The 17005-nt window shown below is 42.3% G+C and overlaps 1 protein-coding gene across 1 annotated transcript in view; it reads right to left on the bottom strand.

Annotated features, from left to right (window-relative positions):
* Positions 1-17005, bottom strand: part of PTPRD (protein tyrosine phosphatase receptor type D) — a 1386996-nt gene that overhangs the window by 691332 nt on the left and 678659 nt on the right. The window contains exon 4 of the mRNA XM_083419250.1: positions 3462-3509. The gene's annotated coding sequence lies outside the window, so the exon portion shown is untranslated. The remainder of the gene's footprint in view (positions 1-3461; positions 3510-17005) is intronic.

The following is a 17005-nucleotide window of genomic DNA, read 5'->3' as shown; positions in this document are numbered from 1 at the left end:
AGTTTCCGTGGGATTTCCTAGGAAATATATGCACAGGTGATTTTCACTCAAAACTGCACAACATTACATGGCTAGCTTTCATAGGAAACATTCCCATTTCCGTTTCGTTTCCAAGTATCCTTACATTTCACTATTCCATAATCAAAACGGAACAACTTGCTTGTTCATCAGCTTGTTTCCTTTCATTGCCAAAGTAGGGCAAATGCTCAAGGGCTCCCATAAGCCAGCAATCTGAAATTGAGTAAGCTAGTCAGTAAGTTCCGTCAGCCCCAGCAAGTATGGCCAATGGTCAGGAATGATGGACCATCCAGATAGCCACATAGTTACTTATCCCTGTTGTATGGTGTGTGTGTGTGTGTGTGTGTGTGTGTGTGTGTGTTTGGGGAGGGGTGAAGTATGCTGCATGCCAGACCCCTTTAATACCTGGATCCAGGATGTATGAAATTTATCAAGGCTTCTAATTCTTGGAATAGCCAGACTAGCCTCCTGGCGAGGTTATAGCCAAAGGATAAATGGACACAAATCTGATATCAGGAATCACAAGACAGAGAAACCAGTCGGAGAACACTTCAATCTCCCAGGATATTCTATACAAGATCTCGAAGTAGCTGTCTTATTACAAAATAATTTCAGAAATAGACTGGAAAGAGAAGCTGCTGAATTGCAACTTATTACCAACTTATTACCAAACTGAAAACCATGGATAGACCTGGTCTGAATAGAGACACTGGATCCTTATCTCATTGTACATGATAAAGCTACGGTATGTTTAGTCATCTCACATCTTGCTTTTTCCTATAAGACCAGTCGTTAACAGTCGTCAACAGGTTTACCAGACCTATCAGCCAATCACCCATTTCCACCACCCTTCTGAGTAATACCCCTCCCCACCCTCTCACTATATAGAAGGGTCTGGTGACTTCTGTTTCAGTGTATCTGAAGAAGTGTGCATGCACACGAAAGCTCATATCAAGAACAAACTTAGTTGGTCTCTAAGGTTCTACTGGAAGGATTTATTTATTTACTTTTGTTTCAACTACGACAGACCAACACTGCTACCTCCCTGTAAGTAGAGCCATTAAAGGGTATTTAGAGGCTCGGACTGCGACAGCAAATGGGTGGGGCCCTTCTGTCAACAGAAAAAGGCAGAGTTTGGAGCAGAGGTAGCAGGGGATATCCTTCAACATTCCCCTGATGAAAATCAGGACATGAGAGTGTGTCTTTTGTTGCAGCGTGAGTCGGTTGGCTTGTATGGGAGCACAATACCAAAACAAATGCATCTTTTGGTGCTGCGCCCTTGTGAGAGCATGACACCACTGCAAGCATCAGTGCTGGCTGCAAGCACCAGCTCAATCCAACTCAATCCAATTCTGGGATGAAGCTGGGATGACTTCTGTTATTCTGGAAATGTCCCATTACAATAGGGATAGTTGGAGGATATGGCAGTGATGCGATCTAGAAGGAAATCAGCAAGCTGGAGAGGGAGGGAAGAGCAATGTTGTAGAGCAATGTTTGATTTCTGTTTGGATCAAGGTTGCCGCTATGGGAGAAACAATACCCTTTTGGGTTGATAATGGTGTGAACCTCTTCATCGTATGCTCAGGTTGTATGCATGTGTAAATAAATCACAGTCTCCACCATGCCTCATTCTAAAAGGAAACATGAACCCTGGGTAAGGGCCTAGAAAGCATGGAATCTCGCACTACTGGGGTGGCATGCAACAATATCAGAATGGTTAACAAAAATATGGTTTCATCTCAAAGTTGTTAATCAAATGCTGCTGGTCAAGGAGTAGACCAAGAATGATGGGAACGCAGAGGAAGCTACTGATTCTTGAATAACCCAATAATATCCCCCATCATAATATGTAAAAATACATTTTAAAAGAAAGCAAGATTTGTACATTCAGGGACAACTGGGTACAGCAAAACTTCCCCCCGCCAGATGAATCATATATTGTTTAGGAAAAACCTTCATTTTTGCAACCCCCTTCAGAGGCGTTTCGTGAATGGAACCATATACTTGGCTTTAAACAGTTGAGGTTGTATTTTTACAGTGGAAGGGGGTAGTGAGGCATATCACTTTTCCTGGAATACATTTGATACTGCTGTTTTCACACAATCAACAAAACCACAAAACAAAGCTGACAAGCTAGTTCTCCTGGGCTTGGGTTTTCTGCTCTTTGGGGCTTTTGTTGTCTGCCCAAATGTTCTGTGCATGACAGCTAATTTGTGTAATACAAATGATGTTACCTTATAAGCTTTATCTCAGTGGAATGCTAACTAGAGCATCTCTGTGTAAACAAGCATTTGAGTTTATTATCCATAATCCTATAGAACAGTCTTAAACATCACAGAGCATTCTGGAAACAGTGTTAAGGTTATCAGTTCAACTTTCACAGTTACTTTGTTGGCTGTTAAATCACAGCAGACTGCTACTTATTGTGAGTAAATTCTGTTAAACAAACTTACTTCCATGTGAAAATGCAGTACAGGATCATCTGAAAATCTCTATTCTCAATAGGTTTAGAGCTGTGGGTTTTTTTTGAGAGGTTCCCCCCTCTGTTTATTGGAATGCATAGGATATAAAACTGTTCCAAGCCCCAACAACATACCCCTAATTTTTTATTTTCAGTGAAAAAAGCATCCATTTTTATTTCCTGGAGCTATGGTATTAACGTTTGGTTGCTGAAACCCATTTTGATAATGCTTGACAGGTGATAAAGCACATTTTACTTTCTACTTCTGGTAGGCTTTATTCCTTTCCATCATGGAATCTCTTACCATTAATCTTTTTTTTCTGTTTATAACTGGAATTTATTTCAGCAGAACATCTCCCATTTTAAAAAGCAACTATATCTCAGGTATGTTTCAAAATCTACTTTGAAATCACACCTTTCCCCAAACCATAGGACTACAAACAAGAGTTTAACCTAAACTTCAAAGAGAGACTTCACCATGGACATTAAATTTTGGCTCACTATAAAAGGTTTGTCCTATGTGTCTTTGGATCATGGCCAGTGCAAAAATACAGGATCTACAAGAACAGTTCAAACATTAAGAAGTGTGCATGCACAGAACAGCTTATACCCAGAACATATTTAGTTGGTCTCTAAGGTGCTACTGGACAATTTTTATTTATTTATTTCGACTGCATCACACCAACACGGCTACCTACCTGAAACTCAAACATGGTAACATATGTCTGTCAAAAAGCACTGATTTGTTCAACCAATTCTAGATAGAAACAAGGACCATCTTATTGGCTTCTTAAAACTGAAACTGCAGAAACATCTGCCCACATATATGCCACGTAACTTCCTGCTGTCTCAAAATAACTTCAAATAGCAAAAACATGCCTGTTATCCATCTCTGAGTAGAGCACCTTCTCACTAGAATTTAATTTCTTAGATTATTAAGCACTTTGCAGCAAAAAAATGTAACAGAAATTATCAGTCTTACCCTGAGTGTGTAGATTTTGATTCAGTTCCAAATTCTCCACCCTGAGACCTGAAACAGGTAAAAAAAGAAACACAGAGAAAATGTCATCTCATATTGAGGTTCAAAGAAAATGTTGAAATAATGCTAATCACAACACTTCAGCAATAGCAATACCATTAAAAATAAAAGCTTATTTAAAACATTTCCAAACCATTTAAAAATACCTAAAAGCGATTAAGCACAATAAAACATCAGAATGTTATCACCAGAAATTAATAAATAGAAATTTACACTATTCATTTATTTAAAACATGTATTCACCACCTCTAATCACAGTCTAAATATGCAGCAAAAATGTGGTGGGAGCATGACATGCTGTTAGAACGGACCAATGACACCAAGCTGCAGATTCCAGACTGAACTGTGAGGAGAGAATGGACTCCTGCCAGAATTGGCAGTAATGTTCCAAGCCACAGTCCTGCAGGTGCCTCACTAGCAACTGGAGACTCCTGGTCTTGCTCTTCCTCCTTGCTCGTGTTCCGTGTTCGACTGCCTTCTTCCAGCATACAAGTACTAATGAGACTGAAGAGACGGGAGGAACTCACCAGAACTCAGTTCCGACACCTTTCAGATGGGCACCATTGCCATTTTAAGAGAACAAGGGAGGTGTTCATGGCGAGTTCTGGCACCTCTTTTTTCTGGCACTGTCTAACATGAATGTATTTTTTTTTACAGATCTGGGGTAACAGAGTTTGGAGGTGCAAGGACACCCATAACTGCTAGATTTGGGGAATGTTAGAAATCAATAAATGGTAGAATTTAGATACTATTTACAATATTGAAGGGAAGATGTCAGATGTCAGATTGAAACCAGAAAATTGCCTGGGGAGAAGGTCCATCAGGGAGTAACAGCTGGACAATGGCCAGTCAATGATCCTCTGCCAGAGCTCTGGGCAAATTGAGCTGGGAGGGGGAGATTATAGGAAGTGTGATTTCACACAGTAAATAATGTGTCCTTTTGAAATTTAGAGGCCATCTTGGCAGACTGGGATAGAAGAACAGAAATGATGCCTGGACTACAGTGCTGTACTGCTGGGAGGAACAACCCCCTCTGGAGATGTACTGCTCTGAACTCTCTTCAAAGTAGACCCAGGTCTAAAATATGTGTACAATAAACCATATTTCTTAAAGACACTGGTCTCTGTTGTGTCTTGATTTCCCAACAGAAATACAACCGTGGGTGAGTGCTTGGAACCCTATGGAGATTCGGGGTGGCACACAACCCTTTTACTTTAAGAATGCAATTTTGATAAATGGGTAATGGAAATTGTTCCAGTTTGGAAACTGATTGTATATGGATAACAAGTACTACTACTTTTCTGAATGAGTCCCATGACTTGTTTCCAGGAGAATTCAAGTATCTGATCAGCCCTGTAACCAGCCTTCTCTGTTAGGTGAAGCAGTCGCATTTCTAGGTGGAATATTTTTTGTATAAGAGTGAGGTACATATTGCCAGGCCATCCACACTTATTGGTGGACAGGATGTGAGGGCCAGGCCAGGGGAAGTGAAAGGCCTTTCACCTTTATAATATATAATCAGCTCTCTAAACTCTTTCCCCACTTTCTGTAAATTACTAAGCCTTTTTGGATCTATGGTATTACTTAGGTTCCCCACCACACCCTTGTTGTGGGCTTCCTTTCGATGCATGTCTATGTCTCAGGTTTTGTGTGTTGTCTGCTGAATGAGTCAGGGTTCCTCTGAAGTTAATTGTAATTTCCTGGTTTTCTCTTTATCACCTTAATTCTTGTAGGGGCAGCAGATGCTGCTGGGCAGAATGCCCTCCTTCCTAGACATGGTTAATGCAAATTACTTAAGCGACAAGCCTCCAGCAGCCTCAAACATTAGAATTTCTGAAACGAGGAAGAGCTGATACTTTTGTGATGCTATCTTCAACTGACATTGCTTCTTAATTAAAAAATAAAAAAAGGTAACTGATAAGGATGATTGTTTACTAACCAGATCATTGCATTTCCCAGCTAATTTTCAAGTAGACTTTCTACAAAAAAATTAAATAACACAGTAGCTAAAAACAGATTACAATTATGGCTCACTGAATAAAACTGCATCAGTGTGTGCTTCTCGATGTTGGCAAATAGGAAAATACCCCCTGTTCTTTTCTCTTTCTTGTTCACTATCTCTGTTGGGTTCCTGTATCCTTCCATCCATGGAAGGCATTTGCTCCAGTGGAGGACCCCTGCAAATGGCAGTGTGGGGCAGCAGCAGTCACTTGCCCTTTGCTTGCCAACATCCCTGTTGCCTACCAGGGACAGAGAGGGGCAGGAATGAAGCACTAGTAGGGTGAATTCACACTGGTGGAGAAGCTGGCTGGTGGGGGAGGGGAGAGATGCAACTTTTGCCAATCCCCTTATCCCCTGCAGCCCCGGTACCATGTCCAACACTGTCCTCAAGGGGGGCTTAATGTATCTGCTACCTACATTGAGAATGGTCACGGGGTGGGCAGCTGTTACAGCCCATCCCTCTAAACACCTACGCTTTGGGAGTAACACCTGGGTTAGGCGGTTGGCTGTTGGTGAACTCTTCAGCTGCCCACTGGGGAGTGGCAGACTCCCCCCATCTGTTTATTTGAATCTGGGTCAAGTGGGTGGGGCTTGGGACCTGATAAAAGCTGTCTGTGTCTGATCTCGGGGTTCATGGTGCATCACCCCCAGCTCAGAAATGTGTGATAACAGGTTACCCCGTTAAAGTAGGAAGTCTCTGTCCAAAAGCCACGCTGTGCGGCAGATGGGCCATATAGAGCTTCCTTCAGTGGTTGGGAGGGTTATCCATGTAGACTTGTGGTTCGCGAAGGTCCTGTTAATACTGGGCTTGACCCTGTGATGCAACAGCCCTTCACCGGGGGGGGGGGGGAGAGAGAGACTTTGAATGATACTCACCAGGGGTTGGCAAGGTTTACCTTGCCTGGGCCAATTCACTCAAGCGGAGATCACCCTGTGGGCTGGATCGCATCTGTGCAGACGCAATTTCCGGCATCTGCACATGTGCAGATGTGATTTTCGGCGCCGCAGAAGTGAGTCCCCGCTCTGTGTTGCGCCCCTTTAGGGCAGTGCTCGGGGACTTGCCGAGCGGGCAGCTCAGTTCAAGGGTGGCTCGTGGACCGTTTAAACGACCCCTGTGGGCCAATTGTGGCCCATGGGCTGCAGGTTGCTGACCCCTGATATACACCCAATGCCTAAGCCAAATCCAACCTACATCTGAAATCAGTAAAGTTATGACCAATTTTTAAAATCAAAGAATGTTGTCCTGTCCAGTTTGTTCACCTTCTTTACTCAGGCCTTGCTCCCTGGAGGTGTGTGTGGGGGGGTGTCACTGCAAGTGCATCTGCAAGTAGTACACACCAAAACACTACCATCTCATTCTTTTACCTCACTCTCCTATTTGTGTAATATTTTAAAATATTTATATGCTGCTCACCATGCTCACATTTCCAGATGGTGTACAATGATAAAATGTAAAACAATAAAATATGCAAATATACAGCATAATTAAAAACCAATAAATGTTTAAAAATAATTAATAACCAAAAAATTCTTAAAGCCATAGTGTCTGGCCTCACATGTCAGAAAACACCAAGGTGAATAGAAAGGTTCTCAACATATACAGAAATGGTAAATGTGTTGATTCTGGGGCCTTGTTTCTGGGGACATAGATTAGATCTCAAGCTCATATCCATTGACTTGAAGAAGCAGGAGCAGAAGCAGAAGCAGAGGAGGAAGAGGAGGAGGAGGAAGAGGAGGAGGAGGAGGAGTTTGGATTTGATATCCCCTTTTATCACTACCCGAAGGAGTCTCAAAGTGGCTAACAATCTCCTTTCCCTTCCTCCCCCACAACAAACACTCTGAGGTGAGTGGGGCTGAGAGACTTCAAAGAAGTGTGACTAGCCCAAGGTCACCCAGCAGCTGCATGTGGAGGACCAGAGACGCGAACCCGGTTAACCAGATTACGAGTCTACTGCTCTTAACTACTACACCACACTGGCTCTGTTACTACCCATAAAGGGAAGATGAGATATGGAATCTCAAGGGTGCACACAAAGTATTATTAATAGTTCAGCCCCTGCCCCCCCCCATTTTTATGGGGTTACAAGCTTGGTGGATCAGGGGAATGTTGTGGACATAGTGTATCTTGATTTCAGTAAGGCTTTTGACAAAGTCCCCCATGATATTTGTGTGAGCAGGTAAAACATGGGCTGAACAAGGTAACTGTTATGTAGATTTGTATCTGGCTGAATGACGCATTGATGCTTTAGTTAGCAATGGTTAGGAAAAGAATTATAGACACTGAGAGACAAGGTGCCCCGACTACAAAATTTTAGAAATCGAGAGATATATAGGTGTACCTGCAGCATCTCTCTTTTTTCTTGTATCCAAAAATGCAAGAAGAGCTTTTACAGTTGCCAGAAGCTCGGCTCTGCCCTCGCCGATTTTGGAAGGATCCTTTTAAAAAGTCCCATATGACCAGAGAATTTGCGCCTGTCCTTTAGGGGAAGAGGAGGAGGAGGAGGAGGAGGAGGAGTTTGGATTTGATATCCCCTTTTATCACTACCCGAAGGAGTCTCAAAGTGGCTAACAATCTCCTTTCCCTTCCTCCCCCACAACAAACACTCTGTGAAGTGAGTGGGGCTGAGAGACTTCAAAGAAGTGTGACTAGCCCAAGGTCACCCAGCAGCTGCATGTGGAGGACCAGAGACGCGAACCCGGTTAACCAGATTACGAGTCTACTGCTCTTAACTACTACACCACACTGGCTCTGTTACTACCCATAAAGGGAGGGTGAGATATGGAATCTCAAGGGTGCACACAAAGTATTATTAATAGTAGCACTTCCATACAAAACCTTGAACCCCTAGCTATTAACTCAAAATTACAGTGAAAGCTAAATAAGCAGCAGTGAACTATTCAAGGAATATTGTAGTAAAACAATCCAGATGGCTCAAACCATCATGCCACTCAGATAAAACAACAACAACATACACATATGCAATCAAAGCAAGACAAGTGAAATAATATAATTGCATAAAGTACTATTGCTTCCTGGGGCACAGGAATAAAATGTATGTTTCTTGGAAGCCTTCAAGAAAATACCAGGCAAGTAGATAAACGATCTATACAGTGACTATCAAAAGCCAAAAACCCAAACCACAGGAGCAAAGTGAGAGAGCAATCATTTCTCAGGAGCACTGGAGAAGTGACAAGATATGTCAACTTTATGACACAACCTGATGTATCCCTCCTGAGTTCTTGCTGTTTTCTTGGTTATAAGAGGAAACATTTATTCTGTCAATTTTGTTTCTAGAGGTATCTCGAGTGAGGGGTGGGTGTAGAACACTTGTCTTATGAAAATCAATTTGCCATGAACTTTGAAACAAGGATTAAAACAGCAGAAAACTATATTACCATCAATACTGTGCTGTTATTCTTCAGAAAACAGCAACGCTGGGCAACTAGGAACATGCCCCCATCTTACCCACCTGACCTGAAGAATTTTGGTACAGTCGTACCCCTGCTTACGTATCCCTCTGGATATGTAAACTTTGGGTTGCGAACGCGGCAAACCCGGAAGTATACCTGCACATGCATGCGCAGAAGTGCTCAATCACGTGTGCAGAAATGCTCAATCGCGCTGCATGTGTGAGCAGAAGGGCGCCTCCAGTTACGAAGTTTTTGGGATGCGGCCAGGCCTCCAGAATTGATCCCATCCATAAATGGAGGTACCACTGTAGTCTTAAGTTCTCTTCAGGCGTACCTCCTTACATGAGAAGAGGGGAAGGGCAGATGTGCTTCCTGGTCTTGTTGCCTGCACTGTGTCAACATCATTGCTCCCCCAGGCCTCTCTGTATGTCTGCAGTGGGAAGCCTTTCCTAATCATGTTGACTCCGCGTGCAATTTAGAAACTTGATATCTCATGAGTAGAGTGGACTTTCTGCTGCAGAAATATAGCCCCCCAATGTATAGAGAACTATGGGAGCAGCAAAAGCGATGTTGGGGAGCGTGAAGGAGACTATCCCCATGCTACTCCTCAGGTAGCTCACCTACAGTAGAACCCCTAAGCTTGCTTCTGGCAATATTTAGGTGGCAATTCTACTATTTTGATAGGCAGCAAAATGCTGAAGACCCTTTTAGGTATTTTCAGCATCCCTTTGACTTCCAGACATATGTGCAAATAAGACATGATATAGTATCAATTCATATTGTCAGAACACTTAATTAAACAAAAACAAAACCCACTTGGTTGGCTGGCAAAACATTTGGTAAAAAGGGAAGAACTCGTAGTGCTCATCTGCATCCCTGCTGTTCAGTATTCTCAGCTGCAGGTTTCAAACAGCTCCCACCGGTACCAGAGCCTAAAGAATTTCAGCACTGAGCAATAATGTGTTCCCAGGGTAGTAGGGTTAACCATCTGTATTCTGGAGTATATTACTTTATACAGTCCACATGTTAAAAGTTATGTTACAGTTTTGCTATGTTCTCTGGAAATATAAAAAGCCTTTTCATCTTAAACTGAAAACAATAGCAAAAACAAAGGAACAACTTTTTAAGCCCCCTTTTTTAATTTGTCAGGACAAAAATAAATACATCACATCAGTTTTAAAATAAATAAATGACTAAGATATGGGTGACTTCATGCACAACCAGTAATCCTCGAAACAGTATGATGTTTATTCATGTAAACCATGTTTTGATAAAGGAAAATATATGCTCTTGTTTTTCAAAGAGATCTTGCTCAAGTGAATTTCTATGCACAGAAAAGTTCAATCACGTGCCCAGGAGGAAAAGTGTGTGTCCCAGTTCAGCTATAATGGTAAAGAACGGTTTATGAGAACCATGATTTAACAAAATCACTGCCTTGTTCTCTGGTAAAAGCTCAGTACCATTAAAAGCTGTATTATTAGCTGAAGATCACCAAGTGCAACTTTTTCTACCATGTTTTTACTAGCTATATATATAACCAGTCTTACAGCTGCTAATGGCAAAGGACTCCTGCTCAAAAATACAGTTCCTATAGGTGATCATCTTTATACACAATGGGTTGGATCCAGACAAGTGTATGTGTAATGAGCTTGGTTAGAAGCCCTATTCCTGTGACCAGTGCGGTAAACCTTTAAAATTCTGGTGATTGGAGGATCCTTCTGGATTGGTCAAGGAATGTGTAGGAAATGGAGAGAGAAATGGGGATGAAATTAGATGAAGCCCCCCTTAGCTGTGAAGCTTGCCGTTTCCAACTGACCATAGTCAATAATTAAAACCATTTTAAAATTCAGTAAACTCAGACAACAGTCTACAGTAAAATACGGAGTCAGCAGCAAAATAAGCCTGGTGGTAGCAGACTCACATTAACCACAAAACTTTATATGTTAAAAAGAAAAAACCCACCCAGCTAAAAGCCGGCTGTGAATATGCCCAATGGGACCCTCCCTTTGAACTTCATTTGTGTGTCTGCAGGGTGAATTTCATAAAGGACTTATTCCACTATATTTCATTTCACTTATTTTTACCCTGTGGTTAGATTTACTTGAAAAAAAAATAGAACTACATTGGAAATGGTACAATATACGGCTGTTCTTCCTCAATTAGCATTCTCTCTTGTTGAAGACTCAACGGGAATTACTAAGACCCAGCATGAGTTTCTCAAAAACAAGACATGGCAGATGAATTTAATTTCTCCCCGCCCCCCATTTTTATGGGGTTACAAGCTTGGTGGATCAGGGGAATGTTGTAGACATAGTGTATCTTGATTTCAGTAAGGCTTTTGACAAAGTCCCCCATGATATTTGTGTGAGCTGGTAAAACATGGGTTGAACAAGGTAACTGTTACGTAGATTTGTATCTGGCTGAATGACACATTGATGCTTTGGTTGGCAATGGTTAGGAAAAGAATTATAGACACTGAGAGACAAGGTGCTCCGACTACAAAATTTTAGAAATCGAGAGATATATAGGTGTACCTGCAGCATCTCTCTTTTTTCTTGTATCCAAAAATGCAAGAAGAGCTTTTACAGTTGCCAGAAGCTCGGCTCTGCCCTCGCCAATTTTGGAAGGATCCTTTAAAAAAGTCCCATATGACCAGAGAATTTGCGCCTGCCCTTTGGGGGATATAGGAAGCCCTGAACACATATTTTTTAGATGTCCCTTTTACGATGAGGCACGCAGAGAAACCATTGACCCCCTGCTGGTGAGGCTTGCTGACCTCCCGGCAAAGCAAAAATTTGATCTTCTCCCGTTAGGCAAAGACCCCAAGATGACCTGAATTGTCGCCAGATTCTGCACACAGATCTGTAGGCGCAGACCACCCCCCGATTCAATCTAGTTTGTTAAGATAATTCCCAAACCTGGATCCATGAGCGACTTTGGGTCATTTCTCTAAGGTAGTCTATTTTAAAGTTTTTATGTGTATATATGCCTATCACACTTTTAAGCTTAAAATCCATTGTTGTATATTGTTTTAAGTGTTTGTTTTGCTATTGGGACTGTAGTTCCATTTGTGTTTCTCAAGCTGGTCTCTGGCCGTAATAAATTTCATGTTCATGATGCTTTAGTTGAGATTCCTGCATTGCAGGAGGTTGACTTGATGACCCTTGGGGTCTTTTCCAATTCTATGATTCTACCATGGTTGTGTATGTAGCAGATAAGTTATGCAAAAAGTCTACTAGACTTAAAAAATGGGCTGGAGTCCAGTGCTGCCACTCCACTCATGTAATAGCTTTGATCCAGCAGAGACTTCCAGTAAGGTTAAAAGGAAAGAGGCAATTTTTGCTGATTCCTCCTTTCTGCTTCAGCTCCCTGTGCCCCTCCAAATTTGCTCAAGGTCAAGGACATTCCAAAATAGCATGGAAGTTGGGACAGGGTGCTCCATGGGGAAGGAGGAATTGGATTAATTTATTGTATTTATATTTACATCTAGAATTGCTAAGGCCAATAGCTAATGCAATTAATACAAAGTACAGGAACTGGTGACACAAAATAGAAAAGGAATTATATACCATTTCCTGAACTAATTACTTCTGTCCATTAAAAGCTAACAGCCATTATATTTTGAATACTTTCTGTCCTTACTACCCATGTTATTTATCCTAGTCACTACTTTTCTTAGTCTCCACCAAAACGTTAATAGTGGTCATCATTCTCCTTGCTCAGCATCCTTCACTGGGCATTTTATTTAAGCATACTTGATTCCTTACTGCATTGATTCAATTAGTCCACAGGGTATAGGAAGGACATTAGTTCGATTAGACTGCATTCTGGAACCGCCTCTAGGTAATGGTGCCTAAAAAACGGAGTTATGAGGTCTACTTTAAAAAACAAACAAACAAACAAACAAACCCCTAAGTTCTATCAAATGCCGTACACTTACTACAATTATGATGAGTTCTAATTGCAGTTTGATGAAAGAAATTGGGTGGTCTTGTCAAAAAGATTGTCTTTTCCTTTGCATCTATAAAATGATCATTTTGAGGATTGCTTGGAAACACATTGCAAAGCTCCTTATGTAGCAATTTTGCCATATAAATGATAATTTATAGGCGCAACCTGAGCAAAATCATGGCTCATACAAGCTTGGAGGGGAGAGGAATTATGCCTCAATGGCTCGTCCCTCCTGGTCAGAGACAAGAAATCTAACACCTGATTACCATTTAGAATAGTTGGAAGCAAAATTATCAAGCCTTTCTGCCGCTTATAAAATCAGATTAAGTATTAATGCTTCCTTTGCTATAACAGCTACAATGGAACAAAATATGATGGGATTTTCAGAAATAATAGCCAGTTTACAATCTCACACTCTGCGTGAAGATATGCAATACTATTGAACTGATTGTACAGCAAGTTGAGGACCCACCGCAGGGCACCGTGGCAGTCTCTCTCTCACAAACCTGGAGCTGGCCCTGCCAGCAAACTTGTTTCTTAGACCCAGGAGAGTCATCATCACTACATGTCATGGACAGCTTTGCTATAGTTATCATACAGCATAAAGAGCAGTTCTCACAGCACAGTGGATAATGAGCCTGTGTGCACAGAAGAGGACAGGAGATTCAACTGAAGGAAGAAGCTGAAGTCAGGCAGGGGACCAGGAGGCTAAGGACTCCTGAGAGTAGCCAAGAGCTGAAATCACTGGCTGCAGCTAAGGGTTACTGCGGGGAAGAACATGTGTCCCAAGAGACAACCTTTAAGACAGCTCTGAAGCCAAGGGTCCATGAGATTGCTGAGCATCTGAGGTTGTTGGATCCTGGTAAATACTTCAGAACTCCTGAAAGAACCTGGAAAGACTCCAGAGGGAGTCCTCAGTGCCTAGCTGATTAATGTTAACTGGGTAGGGGTTGCTTAGGGGAAATTGCTGTAGGTCTGAAAAGGGGAAGGAACTGAATCACTCAAGAGCAAAATTGTTAAAGAAACAGATACCTTATTTTGAAACTATTCTGAGTGAAAGAAACTGTTACTAAGTTCATAGTATCCATGTTTATAAGAATTATTTTGAAATAAAATATGATTTACTTTGTTTTACCATTTAAAGTAGAAACTGTGCTGTTTCGTCCCACTGTTACCCACAGTTACTGTTGGGTAAACAGAGGCACATAATTGACCTAGTATTTAAATGTATGGTGGCAGTAGTAAACGAGCGAGAGCCAAGTAAAAGGTTATATCTTAAGCAAAGAAAACAAACACTAAAGTGTGGGATTATTTTCGACAAAACACTGGTAGCAAAGAGGGGTTTCCTCACAGCTTGTGGCAATAGTTCCTCCATAGCTCATTGCAAATAAACTTTATTAAAGCTATAAAACCCTAAACATACTTCCTGGAGATAAGTTTCCTAGAAATCACTTGTGTTTATGCAAGTGGATGTGCAACAAGATTGCACCCAAGCTTAACGATCACCAACCATAGCTGCAAAGGCATAAAGAAGTCTTCACGAGATGCTCTGAATCTCTGCTGAAAAAAGTTCCACAGCATGGGACCAGCAACACTAAATGCTTGCTTTCTGGTTGAGGCCAGTCTTTGTAATACATGGGGCAACTAACAGTACTCCACTGGATATGCTTAGCGATCAGGATAGAATGTAAGGGCTCAGGAAGTCCTAGAATGGCTGTTGTGTAAGTCACCTCCTGCAATTGGCTGCAATTGAATATCATCCTAAGTTAGGGTTACCAGATGTCCCCGGTTTCCGGGGACAGTCCCCAGATTTGCAAATCTCTCCCCAGACAAATTCCAGCCTTGGAATGTCCCCAGATTTGCTAATCTGTCCCTGGGAAACGTGGCAGCGGCAGCTTCAGCAGCTTGGAGCCAGCCTGGTAGCACAGTTGGCTCTGGCTGGCTTCAGGAGCTGCTTGCTGCCACCGCCACTGGAAACCAGGAATGTCCGGCGGTACAGATCTCCTTCCCCCTTCTCCATTTGTTTTGACAGATCGGCGGAGGCTTGGGAGTCAGAGGCAGGCTGCTGTTGCATAGGAGGGGCGCAAGGTGCAAAACCCTTCTTTCACACCCTGTGAAACATAAATGTGCAGGGGTTTTTTTTAAACTGGGAAACCCTGCAACTCCCAAGCCTCCCCGATCAGTCAAAACAAAAGGGGAAGGGGGAAGGAGATTGAGGGAGTCTCGGGAGTCAAAGGTGAGCAGTGCGCCATTGCCCATTTTTTTTAAAAAACTCAGAGCATTTATGTTTCACAGGGTGCAAAAGAAGGTCTTTGCACCTTTATACAATATGCATGTGTGCTTGGGCCCAGGGTCTTTTGCCTTACCATCCCCACTACTGACTCCCTGTTGCTACTCAGCTTCAAAAGAAGAAGAAAAAAAGTGTCCCTGGATTCATTGAAAAAAATCGAGTAACCTAATCCTAAGTCATAGGTGCCAGTCCCTGAGGCCCTGGGTGCCCGAGCACTCACAAAATTCTCCATGAAGTGGCTATGCACCCACAAATTTCAATGCCAAGGCCATGCACACAGCATGGCACCCAAGGCCCCAGACACCCGCGGTTGCAGGGGCAAGCTGGCACTCCTGTCGTAAGTGTTCTTTACAGGCTTAAGAGTTTATATGAAAACACGTGAAAAATATTATCCATATTTTATTCAGTAATGTACTAGAAGGTGCTTATAATTGTTGCTTTCTCTCTCTGGAGCATCATGAAATTCCCTTGCACTGTGACTATGAGCTCCCCACCCCCTCCTGAATAGGAAAAAAGCACAATGGATGATTGATTTTCAGTTCTCACAGATGATACAATGACAAATAAGAAGCCAGAGCAATTTAGTCTGAAATATCCTTTTCAAAGGATTTAATGCATTAAGGAGTCAATCGGCTTTCTGCAAACTATCCAATGCAATGCTAATAGCATTATAAACAAACAAAACTCCAGAGTACTGATTAATTGTGTGATATTATCATTGTGTAAACAAGAACACTATGGTGAATGCTTAGATTAGCCTCTGAAAGGTAGCTTTTGGTGTAGATGAATATATACAAGAATATTACAAAGCCATTCTTTCAAAGTGTTTGATCTCATTTTCAGTATTGTTTATGTACAAGACGACATCTCTGCTGTTTAGGAACAAGGGCATCTCACTATCACCACCACCACCAAAATAAAAACAATTTACATGAAAGGGGCTTCGTTGGAATACTTTTCTTTATATTATTTTCTTTTTATGTATTGCATTTCATTATCTTTCTATAAAAGAGTTTGGATTTTATTGCTCAATATGTTAAAAACGGTCCAGGAATCGCTGTGTGGCCCGCCAGCGCGTGCGTGTTCTTTCCCTCTCCCTCACACAGGGCGGCGCATCCTCCCTCCCTTCTGACTTCTCCCCGCCCTGCCTAGAGGAGGAAGCGGGCTGGGCTTTGTTGGTGCCAGCAGCAGCAGCAGTACTCGAGCGGCTGCCATTTTAAGCAGCCCCTCTCCAGAGTCCTTTTGCTCATCGTCCCTCCGCTGCCGCTGCCAGCCCCTGCCGCTCACAAGATACAGGTAAACAGCAACTGGGACCCATGGTGCTCTTGCATCTCCCCCCCCCCCGAATATAGTCTGCCCCCCCAAGGTCTGAGGGACAGTGGACCGGCCCACTGCTGGAAAAGTTTCCAGACCCCTGCTTTTACTGGTATGCTGGAAAACCGGGTCTACAGACTAATTTGTTTTTCCCTGAGGGGCATTGCAATGGGGTACCGGAGAAACAGCTTCCACTGCCATCTCTCAACTTCAAAACTTTCATAAAGAAGAGGAGAAGAGAAGAGTTTGGATTTGATAGCCCGCTTTATCACTACCCGAAGGAGTCTCAAAGTGGCTAACATAAAGCAGCAGCTACCAGAAGCACTCTTAAGGGGGCCTCTGACCATTTTAATTCTCTGTATAAACAGGGTTACAAATGATATTTGCTGTGGAGTAACTTAAGATGCTGCTCATGGACCTGGTTTTTTTTTTTTGGGGGGGGGAGAATTATTTGAGGTTTGAACAACCAATTTAATATCCACAGTTGTTAAACTATAGGTGAGACTGCCCACAAGTTATC

This window comes from Podarcis tiliguerta (genome assembly GCF_965153285.1).
Source record: "Podarcis tiliguerta genome assembly, chromosome: 17".
NCBI classification, from domain to species: Eukaryota; Metazoa; Chordata; class Lepidosauria; order Squamata; family Lacertidae; genus Podarcis; species Podarcis tiliguerta.
This window is presented reverse-complemented; position numbering and strand designations above follow the sequence as displayed.